At 42.5% G+C, this 19,308-nt stretch overlaps 1 protein-coding gene and 1 long non-coding RNA gene across 14 annotated transcripts in view; one reads left to right on the top strand and one right to left on the bottom strand.

Moving 5' to 3' along the window:
• The window catches only part of LOC5570893 (dual specificity tyrosine-phosphorylation-regulated kinase 2), a 414,629-nt gene that overhangs the window by 232,976 nt on the left and 162,345 nt on the right, over nucleotides 1-19,308 (top strand). The gene's annotated exons all lie outside the window — the stretch shown is intronic.
• LOC110676564 lies at nucleotides 5,909-7,344 on the bottom strand. The gene is made up of 5 exons (XR_002500517.1): nucleotides 7,002-7,344; nucleotides 6,841-6,937; nucleotides 6,677-6,782; nucleotides 6,540-6,620; nucleotides 5,909-6,474 (listed from the first exon to the last, which is right to left on the bottom strand). It is a non-coding gene; the product is annotated as an uncharacterized LOC110676564 (long non-coding RNA).

Here is a 19,308-nt window from a genome sequence, read left to right as displayed (position 1 = left end):
TCCACTTTATCTTGTTACATGTTATTCGCTGACATTGATAGCTTTAGATAACAGTAGTTGTATCTCTTTTAGCTTGATTTTGTAGCAGATTAACTTGTCAATTGCGTGGTACTCAAAGCGCGCGAGACAAATACGCAAGCTAGAACGCAAGCCATCATGAGGAAGGTGAGTGATGTCTTGCCTTAGTGAGTCGTGTGTCTTATTGTGTTTCGTGCTTTGCCTGGTTGTTATGCTCCTATACCGTTGCGTTGGATGGCGAGGTTTCGAAAGCAGTTTTGGTCCTACAGCCGGTTCCGTTGAACGTGTTTTGTTGACTTGATGATCTTGGTTGGCAGTGTGTCGACTGCGTGCATAGCTTGTTAACTTGTTGCCGTGCGTAAATGGGTTGTGTTTGGCAGTTGCGGTAGGGCTATCGTCGGTGTTTTGTCTGCCGTGAGTTCCCAGCACGATGTGGCCTTGTGGTTTTACTGCCGCATTGGATGACGAGGTTTCGTGATGCATGTTGTAGGGCCTCAAATCAATCCGTTTCCGTATTTTATGGCGTGTAATGCTCGTTGTCAACAGCTTCGGAATGCTGTGTTCATAGCTGGCTCTCTGTGGTCATAGAACTTCCGCATAGCGTGTGTTTGTTGGTGATTTCGGTTGGTTCACACTTCGTTGACAGTATGGACTGTTCACATAGCTGACTAATCAAGGAGGACTCTAATCTGCCTTGATGTCTTTAGCGTGGTATACACCTACCGACGACGTTTTCACATCTTCTAGCAGATAGTTATTGGCTCCATGTACTTCTTTAACGTAACAAGGGATATATTTCGGACCTAGCTTCTTTGTGCGTTGCTCGATCGCTGAAGATTTCTGGAAAGATCGACGCCAGACAAGTTCGCCAATGGTAAACTTCCTTTCCCTTGCTCGTAGATCATAGCGTTGTTTGCTTTTTTCGTGTGCTGTACGGATCCGATCTACTACGAATCGCTGAATATTGTGCACTGCTTTTAATCTTGCTTCCTTCGCTTTTGTCTCGTCGGCCGGTGTGTTCATCGCAGCCAGAGTGTATTGTTCTGTAAACAAGATATGATTTCGGCCAAAGTTAGCGTAATATGGGCTACATCCCAACGTTTCGTGCTTAGCGGTATTGATTGCGCAGACGATTTGTTGCAGGTGTTCATCCCAGTTGCGCTGGTCCTCGTCGAGCAACGCTCTAACACAGGTTACCAGGGTACGGTTTGTACGCTCCGCAGCATTGCACATTGGTGTGTAGTAAGCTGTACGCATATGCGTAATGTTGTAACGAAGTAAGAGAGAACGAAATGCGTGTGAGGTGAATTGTGTTCCCGAATCCGTGATGATAACTCTGGGAGTTGAGAAGCGCAGGAAAACATAGCATTCTAGAAAGGATACCATTTTCTGCGCAATGGCGGCTCTAAACGGTTCAACGATAACGAATTTTGTGATCCAGTCTACAATAACTAACAGGACCGTATTGCCGTTACGCGATCTCACCATGGGGCCAACATAATCGATAGAGATGAGTTCCCAGGGGAGTCTGGCGGGCTTTGTAGCTCCCATAGTGGGCGTTTGAAGTGAAGTCGGAGCCTTTGAGGCCTTGCAAATGGCACAAGATTGGATGTATTGTTTCACCTCCTTTGCCATCTTCGGCCAATAGTAGTCTTGCTGGATTTTGTTGATAGTGCGGTCATATCCCAAGTGCGCCGCCGTTGGAAGATCATGAAACCTTCGAAGAATATCGTGACGCATCGCAACCGGAACAACGCGCTTCCACCGATGAGTTCGGATACCCATTTCGTCAGCTGTCACGCAGTTCTTGTATAAACCTCCGTTAAGAATCCGGAAGTCCGGGTATTGATCCTTATCTTGTTCCACGTTCTTCATCAACTCTTCATACCAGGTATCCACTTGCTGTGCTTGACTGTCTGCGGTTACCGCATTGACCATTCCGATTCTGCTTAAACAATCCGGCACGACGTTTATCGTACCTTTACGATATTTAATGTCAAAGTTGAAGGCGTTGAGGCGTAATATCCAGCGGGCCATTAACGGGGTTGGATTCTTCATTGTCTTCAAGTATGTCAGGCTAGAGTGGTCGCAGAAAACGGTGAAGTGACTACCCTCCACGTAGCCCCTGAATTTTTCAATGGCTTTAATGACCGCTAGACATTCTCGTTCTGTGACGGAGTACTTGCGCTCGGAGTGAGATAGTTTCTGTGACATGTAACAAATTACTTTCTCGTGACCGTCAGTTTCTTGGGTAAGAACAGCCCCCACCGCAATGTCACTCGCATCGCAGGCTATTGAAAAGGGCTTGGTGTAGTCTGGCGTGCACAGGACCGGTGCACTGCAGAGGCGCTGTTTGAGAGTGTTAAAGGCTAATTCACAGGACTCATTCCAGACAAACTTTATTCTGGCTTTTGTTAATTCCGTTAAAGGCGCTGCAATGCGAGAGAAGTCCTTGATGAAGCGGCGGTACCATCCACACATTCCAAGGAATCGCTGAATCTCTTTCTTTGATTTGGGAGTGGGGAAGTCATTGATGGCTTCAGTCTTCTCCTTGTCAGTGTTCCAACCATTCTCGTCCAAAACGTAACCGAGGTACTTCAAACTTCTTCTGCAGAAGATGGACTTCGTTGCATTGATTGTTAGTCCTGCACAGCGAAGCCTGCGTGCAACTTCCTTTAGGACCTGCAGATGTTCTTCGAATGAATTCGTTGCAATAATCAGGTCGTCCAAATACACGAAAACTCGAGGTTCCATGTCGATGAATATGTGATTCATCACTCTGGAGAGGGCTTGGCTTGCGGTAGATAACCCGAAAGGAACAACACAAAATTGAAAATGCCCGCGTTGCGGTATTGTGAAGGCCGTTTTTTGCTTGGAGTCGTTGTCGAGTGGAATCTGCCAGAAGGCGGCTTCAAGATCTATGGAGGAGAGGTACCGACTGCCGCTTAGGTTGCTCATTATTGAAGCAATTTGTGGGATGGGATATGCCTCTTGGACTATTATTGTGTTGAGGCGTCTCGCATCTAGACAGAGCCGCATCGAACCGTCCTTCTTTTTTACCGCTACTACTGGGTTATTCCATGGACAGCACACTGCCTCTTCGATAACGCCAAGTGAGAGCATTCTGTCTACCTCTTTGTTAAGGTCCTCCAGCAGAAACTTAGAGATGGGGTAATATTTTTGCTTGAAGGGCTGGGCGGTTCCTGTGTCGATTTTATGTCTGTATATATTGGTTCGTCCTAGGCGCCCTTGATTTTCTGACGTGGGGAATAAATCAATCGTCTCCTTAAGTCGCTCTTGCTCCTCTTGACTGAAGGATGATATTGTTGTCATATTGGAATCACTGGATACGTTGATTCCACAGAGGGAAATTTGAACGCCAAACTTGATCCAGAAGTTCATTCCAAGGATCAGTGTTGGCGGAAGAGATTCAACGCACAAAATTGGTAGAATTAACTTTTTTCTGTTGTATTCTATGGGGATAAATGCATAGAAGGACACATTGTGTGATGTATTATCCGCTGTTTTGATGGCTCCCTGCACTGGGAATCTCGTAAGGCCCAACTCATCTACCATGGAGGTAAGTGAGCCACCCATTAGGCTACAAGTGGCTCCACTATCCAGTAAACCACGAATTGGTTTTTCCATGATCCTCACGTCTGCGTACGGTCTATTATCTCCTGCCGATGTGTCGAAGACGATAGACGCTACGTTGCGGAAATATTTCGTTTGTTGAAGGGTTGGGATTTTTTGAACTACCGGAGAATCGACACCCTTCATTGAGGAAACCCCGGACGCGCATTTCCCGGATTTGGTGAGCCTTCTGGGATCGCTTGGGCTAGTCTGGTTATGCAGTCTTGACAGTTGCGTGAAGTTATGCCTTTTCTACCGCATCGATAGCAGAAGATGTATGTTTTGGGATTCAAACAGTTAAGAAATGTATGGCCCTGTTGCTCGCACTGCCAACACGTGATATTTGTAGACTGCGATGCTCTAGTCGTTTGGGTGGTGGGCCTCGGTTGCCATATGTTGCTTCTTACGGCGTTGACTTCAGGTATCAGGTCTGCTAAACATGCTGTGTTGTTGTTGTCCAATTCTCCAGATGCTATGATGGAAGCAGGTTGTTCCGAATGTTCCGGGCTTTCAATCTCTTCTTCTTCCAACATGTTAACTTGTTGTGGACGAGCGAGTGGTGGTCGATTCCACGGATATGGGTTTGATGCGGGTCGTATCGTTCTTGATGGAACGCTTGCTCCTTGCGAAGAATTGGGCGGTTTTTGGCCTTGTGTTGAACGGCTACGTTGAGAGTATGTGCGAGCTTCATCATAGTCCTTGCAAACGCCAATCAGCTCTTCTACCGTCCCCGCTCGTGAAGCCGATGCAATCGCTGCGAACTCCGGATTGAGGTTGGACTTCATTATGTACAACCGGTCGTGGTCTGATAGTGCTGGTTCAACTACTTCGAACAACGCTAGAATATCTCGGTAGTAAGCAAGAAAAGGTTCGTCCGAGCCCTGAAGGCGCCAGTATAAGTCTCGCTTCATGTGTTGGGAGTACGCTTGGGGAAGAAATTCCTTTTTAATGTCTTTCTTGAAGTGCTCCCAGGTGGGCCAGTTGTGATAGGAGCGGATGTACCATTCCAACGCACGTCCCTTTAGTAGATGTTTCACTCCACGCAGTAGCGCTAACTCATCAACCTCTTCCGTGTCCGCGTAGGTCTTGACTCGATTCAAGAAAACGGCCAACTGCATGATGTTTGCCTCTCCCGCGTAGGAGAAAGGCCACTTGTGAATGGGTTGCGTAGATCGGAATCGTTGTGGCGCATGGCTGCGCATTGCATCTCCTCGGCTTTGAAGAAGGTAGCGTATGACCTCATCCCGTACGTCCAGTGGATCATCATTTCCCGCCTGCTGACCATAGGCGCCGATTCGGTTTTGAATTGTTGGTGTGGGATCCATCCTTGGAAATTTTGGTGTTTGTTCGCCGACAAACTGTTGATCTTGTCTGGAGCTTTCACGTGGTAATCTTGGCAACTGAAGATTTTCAAGGCCTGGAGCGTTTACCTCGAATGAGTGATGTGTATTATGGTGTAGATCCTTGAAGCTAGATTGTAACTTCGAGTTTTGCAATCTTGTCGCCAAGTCATCGATTTCTGGTAATATTGGAACATCTCCTGGAGCTTTGTGGATCGATGGACTCAGTAGTGTTACGCTACTGAAAAAATCAGCGATTCTTTGAAGCGCCTCTTCCGTATAGCCTTCCATTTTCCGCACATATACCGCAAAGTCCTTGTCAGTGATCATTGCTACTCTACCCCTGTAGTGTAAGAGTTTACTTCTACATGTTGCCAGTTCAGTCGAACTTTCCTGTTCAAGGGCTTTTATCAAGCGTTCGTTGATGTTTCGCAGATTTCTTTGGCAGATGTCAACGTGCTCCGCTTGATTGATGACGTGGTCCGCTGTCTCGGGGATTTCCATTGATATTTTTTCTGTCTCGATTAATGTACGCAGCTTCCCGGTTTTTTCCTGCCTTGTTTTACAGCTCCTTGGGTCGTGCTTTCTTAGTTGAATCTCGAAATCCAGTTCGTTGTCCGATAGATGTAGGATATCCATAATAATGACACACAACACGACTCACTTTACCCTCAATTGACTGAAATTGACTGCCACTATAACTGAAAGTAGTGGATTTTTTCGTTGGGCGCTAATATTAGTTACTCTTTTTACACTCATATGAATGAGACTCAAAATGACAAAATGAAGACGGAATTGCCCATTGAGTGAACGAGACCTGTTACGTTTAGTGTTCTTGCCCGGCTAAGCAAATCAGATGGCTAGTGAGGTGCTCGGGCAGTCAATGTGGCGCGCTCTATCATAAAACGTATCAAATATTCATGGCATTTGACATATATTGCTACATATAAACATTTTTGCTCTTATGTTTACTTAAGACTAACGGTACCTTGCTGCATTCGATGCTCTGCTGCTGGACGGGGCCCCGTGATGATGACGCCGCTTCTGTGCGAACATGCAATCGCCTATGCTTCGAAGGCGCGATCACTCAGATCGCCAATATCGTTCAATGGCTTGACTCTCGATGTCCCGATTCGTGGGATGCTCTACCCTGACAGTGCTGATGCTTGACTGTGGCACTCGTCCTAAATCGAGCTTCTACTACACTCGGCCGAGCCACACTCCGCGCGTCGTTTTCTCCTGGCCAACACTACACACCGGTGCACTTGTCATCGTCTAATGTAGGGCACGATGAGATCTTCTGTCGCTCTGTGAGCGGAGGCTCCTTCTAGATTACAGCCTACCGATGGACGGCTTGTCCCGAATGGTGATCACAGGGGCAGTGGCCCGTTGGCCTGTCAGTGCTCGCTGCCTCGACCAAAGCAAACGCACCGAAGATTATCTGTCGCCGCTTTGCCGGCGAATGGAATCCGGTAATGAAGCCCTATCAATGGTTTTTTTTTTTTTTTGCGTTAGATAAACGTTATTATTAAAGATCGACGAACTTACTTCTCTTGAAGGCTTCGTCTCTTCACGCTGCGAGGATGCGAGGCTGATTATTGTAGGGAATCGTGCTGATGCGATGATGTGCTGTTAGAGGAAACTGGTGTAAGCTTTGTTTACTTATCGGGGAATTTCTTATTTACCTTCAATTCAGTTCGATGGATTGACGGGTCTTATCTGATTGGATTTGGATCCAATAGGAAACCGTTCTCCGGGTATTTTAGCCTCGTGTCGTGTCGGGTGGAAAAGCTGCATGAGATGACGAAAGTTAGTCTGTATTGTGCGTAATAATCAAAATAGACGTCACCTTTCTAGATCGAGCTGAGAAGGTTTTCGGCACAACGCAGTAGCCAGTTGATTTGGGTACTCTGGTTGGGCGTCGATTGACCTCGTGGAATTTTGAGCTGTGGGTGAAATTCTGACTTTGAGTCAAATGCACATGGGAGCACCGTATATCGTATATTTCACCTTTAACGGCCAAGATGTTGATCGTTTTGGCCAGATTTCTCCTTCAGCTGAGTCAATCGGCTTCAAGTTCACCGATCTTAGCTTTTCCAGTACCACCTACAAGACGCGGACTCACGGAGGACGGAATTTTTTGTGCAACCTTTCGGTGGCTCACACCTTTCTCCGATCGGTTTTCTTACACGGAAGTGGTTCGCTTTGTGTGTGAGTGTGGCAATGGCGGTGTTGTTTTCAAGAAAACTTGAATAAGCTCTCTTGTTTTCAAGAGGTATTCGGTCGGTTTGCCCATGCAGGAGTATTTTTATGCACGGAAATTAAGTGTGCGGCAAATCCAGTACTTTGTCGATGTGATCCGTAACACATCCTACTCGGAAAGCCTCGTAGGATAAATTTACAACTCGTGCTGTAAAAATCATCATTCTGCAACTTGTTCCGTAAACTACTATACCAGCCTTTTTAACTTGCTCATAGCTAACACCAGGGTTGGGAAAAATCTTGAAATTCACTCTACAGTAGCCAAGAACAGTAAATCATAGTCAGCGAAGCCAATGAAACTCACGCCCATCGCTGATGTAGGCAAAAAGCTTCGAAAATAGCAAAACACCCGTTGCTACAGGCAACCCCATGCAATGTTCAATTTCCCACTGTATTTCCCGCATTTAGAGCTTTCAATGACACTACTGATTTAGAAGATTCATGCATCCAACATAGGCTACTTGATGAGATTCACGTTTTTGAGTACAGGGAAGAGCCAAGTGAGTTTCTTGAAATTCAAGCCTACTACCATTACCATTCCCAGCACTGGCTAACACAATTCAGGTTTCCTTCCAAATCGCAAGAAAAGAGACAGTCACGCTTTTCCGGAAACTGTAAAAGATCGCAAACTTCTTCTCAAACATTTTAAGGAGAAACATTTTTTTTTTAACTAATGACGACAAAACTTAACGTTTGTTTAAAATCTTCTTGAAAGGTCTTATAACCCGTAGCTACGGGGCTGACATCAAAATTCAAAATGCTCGTATTTGGGCATAACTCCATAGTTTTTAATTAAATTTTGAGGATTGCTTCACTATCAGTTGTAGTTTCATAAGTGATAGAAAGCTGTAGCTCCGAAGTATTGTGGTCAAAGTTACTCCAGAACATCTCTGGGTCAGGTGGGGTAAAAATCACATGAACTTCCTTTTAGAACTCATTTATCATTTGGAAACGAAATGTTTTTATGCAGAATGCGAACAGACTCGTTATTTGTAATTAGTTACGAAGGCTCAGAATATTTTTGAAATTTTTAATTAACCTAAAGTAAGACTAAGTCCTCCAGAAAATTCTGGAATTTTGCTATAATCAACACAGGCTCATATGATATTTTTTAGCAAATGATGTCTACGTTGGTTGATTTACGACACTCACTAAGCCTTAACAAACGTGTCCACAAATTTTGACAAGAAATTGGATATTGTAAGTCATCCGAATCATCCTGGAATTCAGGTCCTTAAGATGTACCAAATCAACTACAGTCTACACTAACCCAATTCTTTTGAAACTTTCTCGTTCCTATCCATAAAGCTTCATATGGTTCAAAGAGTGTACAGCTATGAAAATTGATAATTTTGAGGTCTTCAAAACCTAGGACAGGACACGACAGCTCAACTAAGACTACCCCGTTGTTTTTCAGTCGATAACCTGGACGATACAAAATTCAGTGCTACCAGTATCCTTTTTAAGCAAATCTTGTGAACTAATTCAAATATCAAAGCACATAATTTGGTTGTTTCTTGCACGCTTCATTCATTTAGTGCAATAGAAGATGCTAGCTTTTTTGAAAATTAGGTTTATATTCAAAACCAACCATATATTTATAGAAAATTGGCACAAGTTATATTATATTGCCCTCAATTGAGCATTTTTATTTATTCTAGCAATGTTTGAGCACATGCTGTAAATTTAAAATCTAATATAAATAGATTTGATTTAAAAAGATTTCATGGAAATTTTCCAAACTTTTGATAAAAACTCTAATTTATGAACTAGCAACACGGCCGGACTAACAACAAAGTGCCCTGTTGCAATCCAACTCAACAATGTGGAAGTAGGCCTTTGCCAAAACGACCAATGAGAAGTGGTCTTTTTTGACAGGCAATTGGTTTCGGTTTTGTACTTTGACCTGACACGTCTTGTCTTAGTTCAGAACATACTAAAGTTGTGGGTATCAATTTCTATACGCAACTTAACTTATTATTCAAATAATATGTTTTTTTTTTGCAATTTCCAATCCTAAAAGGCTGTTTTTCATCACGCCAATCTGTCATAAAACGGCCTACTTTCCTGCACTGAAGTATGCAGTGTGGGAATAGTCATTACGCAACTGAAACCAGTGCTGTAATAATTCATTATGCAACGCTTTCTCATTACGCAACAGTTTTGAGTTGCGTAATGAATCATAACACAACAATTTTTCAGAAATTGTAAAATAGTGGTGAATGCATTCCGATATAATTTCTGATATCCTCAAGTGGTCTTCTACGAAATTGGAAAACATGTTGTACGTAACTCGTTGCAGAACTCGATTTTTTCAGCACTCGTCGTAATTATCCTACTCGGCAAGCCTCGTAGGATAAATTTACGACTCGTGCTGTAAAAATCATCATTCTGCAACTCGTTCCGTAAACTACTATTAACATATCCATACTTGATCACAAATATCCGTTATAGTTAAAAATAGTTGTTTTCAAGCTTATTGGTGGCACTATGAATTTTAAATTACTCTTATGACAATATTTACAATATCTTCTGGATCTACCGGTACAATTTTTCACTTGTTTTTGACATCTGATATCGCAGAATCTCTAAGGACATCTTCAAAGTTTTGGAAATGTGATTCGGATGTTTCCTCTTACTTCTGGCGTTACGTCCCAATCGAGACAGAACCGGTTAAGGATCTCTTTGTTATGAAAATCATAGATAAATTTAAAGATCCCAGTAAATAATTGTGAAAGAAAAGATCAGTATGCAAGCTATGAAATACTCCGTTACTACTCAAATTTAATTCATGAAATCTAAAGATTCCCCTGGAGTTTAGATTCCTCTTTATCTTGCATTTGGACATTAGTATTTCTATAAATTTCGTGAAATCTATTTTCCAATACCTTTCTAATCTATTTGAGACAAGTAAGAAAAATCTATGGCATATATAAATGACGGTGTCATCGCCAGCATGATTCAAACAGATGCATTTTAAAAGGGTTTTTCTGTTGTTGACCCAAATGCCAAACGTTAATTAAAACCCTATTAGTTGTCCGCCGAAAATTTCATCGTTCGTGAAGAATGGGATCCCAAACCAACAAGCTTACCCACTTACTAGTGACTGTATGCAAGCGAGTTTTCCGCTGGTGCAGCTCTTCTCAGATAATCTACTAGCTAGGTATACTGTCGGGAAGCGATTGCCAACTAATCGACTGACCATTTAGCTGAACTCATAACTCACTGGCATAGTTCGTGGGGTCCACACCCCCTTTCCGAATGCTACCACGTCCCTTCACGACTGCAGAATGTAGACACACCGTCCGAGGGCAATCAATTGGTGTCGAGAAAATGCATTTGCTTTTCTTTACGTTCCCATTGGGGGTGTGGAAATTGTTTGAAATGTTAGCAGACGCTGCAAAGTGGCCGCACTCTATACAAATGTTTTAACAAAAGCTCAAATCACGCTAAAAAAAATCCTGTTCGTTTTCGAAAATATACGGTTTTTGAAGGAATGTTGACAGCAATGGTAACCGAAACAAAAATTTGTTATTTGGGTACATTAAGCTGAATTTGTTTGAACTATCGTGTTTTAGGTCCCACTTGCTCACAACCCCATAACCAAGAATGATAAGCAACTCTCTGGTAGTTTCTGGATAAGGATGTAAAAATTCCATCACCGCCAAGGTCCGTCATATTTTCGTTTTTTTTATATAATAGTTATCATTTCTTCCAAATCAGTCCCCCAGGATTTTCTAAAACGTTCTCTTGATTGAGAATTTTTTAGAAATCCTGAGTTACATGATAGCGTAGCGTTAGCGTTAGCGTAGTTACGAAATCCTGAGCTACATGATTTACAATAATTAAAATTGTGCACGTTTTCAAACTGTTTCATAGTTTTAGAGTTCATAAAAAATAATAAGATCTGTTAAGATTTTTCTAGAAAATCATCCACGAAATTAAAAAAAAAAAGTACAAGAGGTTCAAGTTTAGCTGACAACCCTGCCGTTCACATGATTTCGAAATACGATCAAAAGTTTATCTATTCAATACTCATGAAATTCAGGAAAATATTAGTGGAAGAATGTGCAAACATTGGACCACTATGCGCTGGGGCTAGCTGCCGTTAGGATGCAGCCTGCAGTAGCCACGGAAGGTGGGAGGAGTCGGTATGTGAGCGGCAAATGAAAGGCGTGAAGTGACTAATTGGATAATTCTGCTTGCCGAAAGTTGGTAGATGGAGCGGTTCAATTCCATACTAGGTAGAATGCTGTCTAGGATTTTGGTGTTCATTTCAAAGTTTCCGTGTTGAAGGTAAATATTTACACATTATTGGTATAACTTTTAATCAATTTAATTTAACAGGCTGCATTTGCAGCACAATTCCCTGCTAACACCGATATGAGTAAATGCCTCACCATCATGTGGATGGGTATATCAGTTTCCATCCAGCATTGAGTAGCATATATTGGAAACACGTGCATCACTTGCAACACAATGTGGCCCCTCTACAGTATGTAAACAAATAAACTTAACAGCTGTTGATCCAATTTCCAATCATGGAGCAACGACTGAAAGCGAAAACGAACGAAATGTTGCTGTTGCACTTACCGGTTCGACTCTTGCACGCGTGTTCACCTGAATGTGTGTTTACCGAAATGTGTATTCCGAGTTGTGCTCCTAAACATCCGTCGAAGAGGTTTGGCTCTGTTTGGCTGTGGATGGAAGGTGAAAAACAAAACTTTTCCGCCCACCTATTATTACTAGGTACTTATACATGATATATGGCTTAGCAATTGAGTGGTAGGTTTCGGTTTACAAAAACTAAAGCACCTTGTTTAGAGGTGAACCAAATCGGATTTATGAGGTACTTTCGCCATTCTTGAGGCTTCAGTACCGGATCAAGTTATGGTTTTTTGATCAACATTGTATTCTTGCTGTATGTTACATTCTAGACTAAGGAAGGCAATCGAGCATAAAAGGAGCGGCATCCGTTACTGCGCGGTTATCCACTCTGGATATAAAGAATGCGTTCAACAGCGCAAGCTGGGAAGCAATAGCCCACGCACTTCATCGTCTCAAGGTACCGGTGCAGTTGTGGAAGCTTCTAGAAAGCTTTTTTGATGGTAGAATTCAGAGGAGAAAAGTGTTCGAATTTCCGCGGGAGTACCTCAAGGTTCAATCCTGGGCCCGCTGTTATGAAATGCGATGTACGATGACGTACTGAGGCTGCCCCTTCCGACGGGTGTTAAGATTGTTGGCTTCGCCGACGATATCACCCTAGTGGTCTATGGCGAATCGATGGAGGAAGTAGAGTTGACAGCAGCACACTCTATTTCCGTAGTTGAGGAATAGATAATGTCTAGGAAATTAGGACTGGCCCGTCACAAGACTGAAGTGGTGGTGGTCAATAACCTCAAGTCCGAGCAACGGGCGCTTATCTCGGTAGGTGATTGCACCATAGAGTTCAAGCGATCCCCTTGGGTCTTGGATGATATCTAACAACTCTGTCTGGAAACTCTGTAATCATCAGCAAACGCAAGCTTCTGGTTAGCGTAGCGCTATCCATACTAAGGCGTTGAGGACCAATCTGGTCCAAAGCGTTTAGAACGAGCTGAAACCTAAAGTGGTTGGAAACCACGTATAGGAACATGTGCTTAAGCAAGTGCAAATCTAGAGAGGCCGTGTGCATCATAGCCGAGATGACGCCCATCGGGCTCATCATCGAAGAAGATGTGTCATGCTTCAACCAAAGAAGTACCAGAGGAGCCCGCAACGCGTGTTAAGAGACAACGCTTAGCTGCCGAGGCTTATTCCTTGTAACATTGTTTAAGTCGGCTAGGAGAAGCAGTTAGCTTCTGCTACAGGCAAGTAGGTCAAATGTGCATGTATAATTTTGTCTTTTTGTGCACGAAAGGCTATATGTTTACTCCATAAACGAATTTCTTATCAATGGGATGGAAGAACAATTCCAGAGGTCTCTTACTTATCGATCTCTATAACATTCATGTTTCACAACACAACGTGATAGTCTGTTTATCGTATACTGCTTCAACTGCAATCCAACTTGTCGCCTTTTCTGTACGACACCTTCCATCCACTCCTCCGGCAATACTTCCTCCTCCCAAATCTTGGAAATAACCCAGTGCAGCGATCTTGCCAGTGCATCACCACCGTATTTTAGCAACTCGCTCGGTAGTTGGTCCACTCCAGCAGCTTTGTTGTTTTTTCAACCGTCTAATATCCGTTTCCACCTCTTGGAGATCTGGAGGCGGAAGTTTCTCGTCGTCCGCGCGTGCTCCCAAAGTTATTTCCGTGCCACCTTCGCTACTGGCCACATCACCATTAAGGTGCTTGTCGTAGTGCTGCCGCCACCGCATGTTCGTTCATGAGAAGATTTCCGTCACAATCTCTGCACATATCGGCTTGTGGCACAAAGCCTTTGCGCAACAGCACGAAACAGCTCTTCCATTGCTTCGCGATCTCATTCTTCTTGATGACGCTTCTTTCTCCGGAAGATCGAGTTATGTCTGTTCAGTGCCTGTTTATACCGTGCCTCGTTCGCTCTCGTGCGGTTTTGCCGCATTCTCGCCCATGCTGCATTCTTCTCATTCTTCAACTGCTCGCATTCGCCGTCGTACGAATCGTTTCTCTGCTTCGGGCCGCTGTTGCGGTGTTACCTATGGCGGATTTTATGTGCCTCCAGCCATCTTCAAGAGTGGCGGCGCCAAGCTGCTCTTCCGTTGGTAGGGACACTTCCAATTGCTGCGTGTATTCTTGGGCAATTCTGAGTCCCTTAGCCGCTCGATTTTGAGCCGTGGCGTTCGGCTTCGGCGCGGGTAAAGCAAAACACCTATTGCGGGGAAATTTAAAAATTTGGATTGCTTCGCGGAAATAACGCGCAGCGAGCAATCCCCGCACAGAGCAAATCAACCACAGTAAGCATTGCAGTTTTAAGCATGATCCGACTCGTTGACAGTCTACAACAAAACAGATGGGGAAGTGTAGAAAGCTATTAGACCAAAATTCTGCAAAATTCAAACTTATGATGAAGACGAATGTTTCGTAGATGCTTGAAAAGCATGTAATACGGACCTCTATTTATTCGGATTAACCACGTTCGAGATCAATTCAGTTCGAAACCGCACTTTACATGGGGGATTGTCACTATTAACAACGATTCCCAGCTGTTCCCTCTATGAACAGAATTTCTATCCACGCGTCCATCTAGGTGTTTCACAAGTAGGTAGTTGTATTCAGGAATTTTCTTTCAGGACATTTCTTACAAAGACAGACAACAACTAAAATTTTGATTAAGCAATTGAATTAACAGCATATGAACTGCAGTGCGTAGTGATGCAGTTCATTCATGAGTACTGAAGCTGTGACATTTGCATGGCTTAGTATTTTCGGATAAGGTTCATATGAAAACCGATTGATTCAACCAAATCCGTCGAATTCATAGAATACACGGTGACGTTGGCTACAAAATAAACAGCAATAATCAGCTTCAAAGTCATCGGTGACTATGATAAATATGGTGGGAAATTTTAGAGATCAGTAGCTTTGGATTTTCCAGGTATCAACATTTTTCTTGCAACGCGTAATACCCCCAATGGCAAATAAGCGAGACAAATGAGTTTTATCATCGCTTGATACATGTGCGATGTTTTTCTTCGCTTGCTTTGATTGTGCTTCAAAATCAATTGAGAACGGATTATGCATTGCCTGGTAAAGCACCAGTTGATTCTTCTGAACGAATTGAGATGATGTTTGTGCTAATACTTTTTTTATCATACAGACCACTTATATTCGGCTTGGCTCAGATGCCAGGTTGTCTACTGGGACTACTCATGGTAATACTTCAGTGCGAGGCTTCTTAGCTTCTAAGCCGTTGATTTGCCTCAACTCCTCATCTGCCAGCTGCTACGCCTCTCTTAAATCTTACTGTCTCTTCGCGACAACGGACCACCAGTTCCGGTATAAGAATATGGCTGCACAATGCTTTGTTACGACAGACAACGGAAGATTGTCTTGGATAACCAGTGCTAAAAACATTCAGCATTTTTCGTGACGTTCGTTTCGCTTCTATAGTCAGCAGTCAAAAAAAGTTCTCTACACTCATCCGCTACTTGCCACCTCTCACACACAGCACAAGCGAATGAACATAGAGAAACACAAAAACTGTGAAATGAATGTCATTTGACACGATGACATTCGATTGTGACACATATATGGGCTTGAGGTAATACGTAATATCGGGGCAAAACGCACTTTGTCGATTTCTCTCGAATAAACAAGTTTTTGGTGAACAAACTACGCAAGTTGATGAGAGTAGTGTTTGATCCTACGACCTTGACGATTGCTTCTGGGGGCGGGCGATGAGAGCTGGATCAAACATGTCGCACGTCGGTAGTACAGTAGTGAAAAAGTGCGCGGTCGGTTAGTAGTGTTTGATCTATTGATCGTGTCGCTTGCACCTGCGTGGGCGAGTGACGAACACTTGTTCGGCGTACAATGCAATTATTGATTTTTTTCGCGAATCCGGTTAGGCGTGATTATATCATGGATCGCATCACCAAACATTAGTGACTACCAGATCTCTACCTCATTCCATTAAGGTGAAGATGAATCGAAGCCAAACTTCAAATTTTCAAGAGCACGGATCTGGAGAACCAAACATCCGTTTGAGCTAAAAACCTAATCGATTGGTCACCACCAGCTATTGACCAATCGATTAGGGTTTCAGCTCAAACGGATGTTTGGTTCTCCAGATCCGTGCTCTTGAAAATTTGAAGTTTGGCTTCGATTCATCTTCACCTTAACCCAATACCCTTTCCAGGACAACTGTGGAGATGCAAAGGTGATCTCGGTCTCTAGTAACAACGGTTGTCAAACTAACATTCCTTCCCTTCCCCGATGACCGTAAGGACGTGGCCGCCGCCGTTATTGACTTATAAAATTTGAGCTCTCGATTTGTGCACATTGAGAATGGTAAGCTAATCCCAAGCCCCAGTCATTAAAAGCAACTTCGATTGTTCTAGTCAATCACGGAGTAGCAACTACGAATTCTACGGTCATCTATGCTTATGCTCATGCTTAAAACCATTCCCCAATTTGATGAAACGTTGCAAATTGTCGACACCCTGAGGTTTTGATACACCTTGAACAACTTAACAAGTAGTTAGAATTTGAAAAGCACGGTTCTGGTGTAACTTTCCCGAATATTTCACTTGTTTTTTTACAAACTTTAACCATGAAACAGAGTTAAAGACTGGGTTAGTTGTTGATGAAAAGATTTGGTAAAATAACAAAATGATTTCTATTTTCCATACTGTTTTCTGTTAAGTTTCTGGATGAGGCAGAATGCACTCCTTTGATCGAGGCAGAATGATCCATTCCAAAATGAACTATAATCATGAAAGTCAGATCATTTGATGTCTTGAACAACATGTTTATGTACAATTATATCATCTTGTAAGCGAAAATTACCAAATACTCGGGTTATTTTTTCGATGAGTAAAATTACATTTGAATCTGTTTAGGTGCGTCTTGCCCCAAAAAGCAGTGCATCATGCCTCGCATGAATAATTATTCACGTAAAATAGGTGTTTGAAAAAAGTTAAATTCTCCAACGATCTAATATTCAGTCGATATTCTGTATCTCTAAATTTTCCCTAACTCGATGGAATGAGCGGTCCCTTTAATTTAGCATACTTTGATCGCTCTGTAAGTCGATACCTCTCTAACTCGATGTTCCCTAACTCGATGCTATCTGTTTCAGTTTCCCATGAAAATTTACCTCTCTAACTCGATATATTCATGAAATGTTTCAAATGTCCTCCTTGGGGAACCGGAAAACTCGCGGTTTGGTAAAGAGTTCGATCATTTTTGGGCGGGACGGGAATGTTGGGTTTGTTTGATCTTCAACATCAGCATATTGTAGAGGCGTTATTGGTGCTGATCAACGCAGAGAGGACAGGACGACAACCTGTAACGGTACAAACAAATGGGTTTCAAGGGAAACAAGGTGGACATCCAAAAACGGGAAGGGCAAGGTGGACAAGTGGAACACAACAGCAAGCAAGACAAAAATATCAATTTGCTGCAAACACTTGTAAGCAAGGAACATTAGGCCAAAGTCTACATAGATTACTTTCTGCAATAAAAATGCTAGCCTAACGAGTAGCGGTTGGACATTAGCCGACACATTATCTTGATAATGTCACGACTCATGTTCATCCCTTTGAACCACGACTTCTTCGATACCTGCAGGAGAATGAAATGTAACCACTTGCCTAAATTCCCTTTATTTCATTTATGTTGCGAACTGAACAACGATTGACGGGCAATTGCGAAAAGTTCATTAAAGACAATTTGTCGGTCATAAATCTCGCCTGCCATAGGGCCCACCGAGTGTGTCCGCTTTCTCATTGCCCGGAATTGAGCAATGCGACAGGACCTAAACCAAGGTTATGGTACGATTGGACAAAGCACAAATGTCCACCAAATATTTAATAAATCAATTTTATGAATTCGAAAGTAGAGCATCTTGTCACCTTTATTCACAGAAGAGAGGATCGACGAGGAGAAATCGACGTCCTTATCAAATACAAATTAAAGACCCCCATGTCTTTTGCAGTTGCCCAAAATTTTATGGCTCATAAGGTAATCTAGAATGCCGTGAAAAGTGTACTGCGATCTGTCAAACTTGGGTACCTTTTGCACTTCCGAGGGACCAAATGCAGTACTAGAAGTGGTACCCAATCTGAACCCGAGTGGGACGGATCTGCCCTTAGGGATGGTACACAAATTATGTCACGCTAAATTTCAACTTTTTCGACCCCCTCCCCCCCTTTGTCACACTTTTTGTATGAGCCCTCCGAAAATTTTGTAAGGCTTGTCACGCTTGGCTCGACCTCCTCCCCCCCCTTGGAGCGTGACGTCATTTGTGCATGACCCCTTATTCTAGCACACGCTTGAATTATGCTGACAGTAAAATGAGAGTTTATAGTATTAGGGTGACAAAAAATACATTTTTTTGCGGACTATTCAAAAATCGTCACATATGAAAATTTGTCAGAATTTTGTTATTCTTCACACTAAAATTTATTTTAAAAGTTTTTCGGTAAAATAATGTGAAATTTAAAATTTGAAAAATATGTCAAACATTGAAAGAAGAATGCGGTAGGCGTGTTTTAAAATACAACTATCAATTAACTCTTGTTGTATTTATATTGCATTGTGTCAAATATGGTTTTCATTTACTTTTCAAATGATGTATTGTTCTTACTACTTGGTACTACCTTAGAATCGTATAAACGCTAAAGCTTTAAAAATTTTCTGTACAAAAAAGTAATGTATACAAGTCAATTCAATAGTACATACCGTGCCATGCTGCTTCGAAATGCTGCTTCGGACGCTATGATAGCCGGACAAAAACCTTTTTCATGGTGTTTTGAACTTAATTGCGATTTTTATGCCTAATTTGATGTTCTACAAACTTCTTAAACTTAAAAATTACTGCAAACACTACAAAGCCTCAAAATCAGTTTTATCTATTACACTTGCTATCTGGATTGCAATGATAGATTTTTATGGGGATTTCTTTGAGTTTGAACGAAAATTGGTTTTTCGTTTTTGATGTTTAACGATTACTGCGATGGAATAAGTATATATTACTATTTTCTACGCCACCCGCATCGCAACCATTTTTTCCTTAGCAATGCTAGTTCGAAAAACCTTCGCTAGAAAAACTGACTGCTTTTCACGTTTTGGGATTGAACGCTTTGGCATTCGACGTTTTGCCTTTCGTCATTTTGTCTCGTGTTATGAATGCTGAAGGCAAAGGCTATCAAATATCAACAAAAACGTGTCGACTACCGTGATTGCTAACAAAATTGAGGATAACAATTTGTAGGTCCCATTTAGGACGATGATCGATCCGAAATTCTCACAATCTAACTTGTCGTCTATTATTAGAATATTACCACTTCCATCCAACTCCTCCAGCAGCTGTTCTGTTTACCAGATTATGTATATAATCTATAATCTATAATCCCAGCTTTGATAC

Source organism: Aedes aegypti, chromosome 2 (assembly GCF_002204515.2).
Source record: "Aedes aegypti strain LVP_AGWG chromosome 2, AaegL5.0 Primary Assembly, whole genome shotgun sequence".
Classification (NCBI taxonomy): Eukaryota; Metazoa; Arthropoda; class Insecta; order Diptera; family Culicidae; genus Aedes; species Aedes aegypti.
The sequence above is the reverse complement of the archived record's forward strand: the minus strand, read 5'-3'. Positions and strand labels throughout refer to the sequence as shown.